The sequence below is a fragment of the Suricata suricatta genome, chromosome 10 (genome assembly GCF_006229205.1).
Source record: "Suricata suricatta isolate VVHF042 chromosome 10, meerkat_22Aug2017_6uvM2_HiC, whole genome shotgun sequence".
Taxonomy (NCBI): Eukaryota; Metazoa; Chordata; class Mammalia; order Carnivora; family Herpestidae; genus Suricata; species Suricata suricatta.
In genome coordinates, this window is record NC_043709.1 from 122,714,600 (window position 1) to 122,716,199 (window position 1,600).

Here is a 1,600-nt window from a genome sequence, read left to right on the forward strand (position 1 = left end):
GACACAAAACTTGAGAGACTATTGAATACTGAAAAGGAACTGAGGGTTGAAGGGGGAGGAGGGGGGAAAGAGGTGGTGGTGATGGAGGAGGGCACTTGTGGGGAAGAGCACTGGGTGTTGTATGGAAACCAATTTGACAATAAACTATTAAAAAATAAATAAATAAAAAGAAAAAAAAAGAAAAAATAAATACTTGTCAAATAAATGAATGACTAACAAATAACACAGCTTTTCTTTCATGGTTTTTTGTTTGTGTTTTGCTTTTACATGAGGTCTGAGAAATTCCTGGATCATCTTGCTAGCTGAGTTGCCGGACATGTAGAGGCACACGGAGTGTTAGAAGGACAACGCCTGCCTACAGTAGGCTTGTTCTGTCACAACGTTTGCAAAATCTCCTTCTAATTCCAATTTTATAAAAGGAGCATGGGGACTGGGGGGAGCATTGTTATCGTTATCCCATTGTTTGTTCCCTCAACCTCTGAGGACCTTCACTGGAGGTTGAAAGTGTGCCCTTACCACAGGGTTGCAGACTTGGTGACCACAAGGGCATATTCTTTGCATGGTCCTGGCCAGGACGAACCCTAGTTTGGATTGTGTAATCTCAGAAGCCCCACCTGTACTCATTTCCCTGGAATTCTCTACATCTTTTTCTTCCCGCATCTGATTATGTCCTTTCCAATGACCCACGACGTTACTTCTTCCTGCTTCTTATGGTCGTCTTAGGGAAATGCTACAGAAATGCTGGGGCCACTGCTTTGACCCTAGCACTTCGTAAGTGGAGGGGTAGTTGGACAGATGTCCCAGGGGGTTGTTTGTGTTTAGCATCATGAGGCTGATGACGAAAGAGAGTAGCTGGGAAGCCTTATCAAGATTTAAGTTATTACCTCTAAGAGCTGTCAAAGTCAAGCAAAAGTGGAGGGTGAGCAGCTAACGGGATGGAAGGGAGACCCGGATATACACAAGTCAAGAGACCTTCCCCGGAAACACAGACTGAATTTCAGGGAACTCCTTAGATGTCCCTAGAAGCTTACATCACAATTAAGATTTCAGTAAATTCTAAAACAAGCATGTCCTGGGGTGCCTGGGTGGCTCAGTCGGTTAAGCGGCCGGCTTCGGTTCAGGTCATGATCTCATGGTTCGTGGGTTCAAGCCCTGCGTCAGGCTCTGTGCTGACTGCTAGCTCAGAGCCTGCAGCCTGCTTCAGATTCTGTGTCTCCCTCTCTCTCTCTGACCCTCCCCTGCTCGTGCTGTCTCTCTCTGTCTCTCAAAAATAAATAAAAGACATAAAAAAAAAAACCAAGCATGTCCTGTTTCAGTTCATTGTGTATATATATCTGTTCAGACCTGAGGTGCAACTAGACCCGGTCATAGTAAGTTAGTTTAGCGCCCGGGAGAGGTGCTAAGTAAGCAACCCTAAAGGATAACATCCTCCATGCACAAACTGGGGCACTGAGTCCCTTCATGGGACTTGAGAAAGCCCAGCAAGAAGGGGCTGAAGCAGCTATTGGACACTTTTCCCATAGTGACGAGGATGATCTCATGTTTATATGACTTTGTTTTCACATAAAAAGCCGTTCTTCAAACATATAAGAAAGTGAAA

General features: G+C 44.9%; 1 long non-coding RNA gene across 1 annotated transcript in view; it reads right to left on the reverse strand.

The window, feature by feature from the left end:
• Positions 1-972, reverse strand: part of LOC115305725 — a 5,047-nt gene extending 4,075 nt beyond the window's left edge. Inside the window, exon 1 of the long non-coding RNA XR_003914966.1 lies at positions 885-972. This is a non-coding gene — a long non-coding RNA (uncharacterized LOC115305725). The remainder of the gene's footprint in view (positions 1-884) is intronic.
• Between the last annotated feature and the right edge of the window lie 628 nt (positions 973-1,600).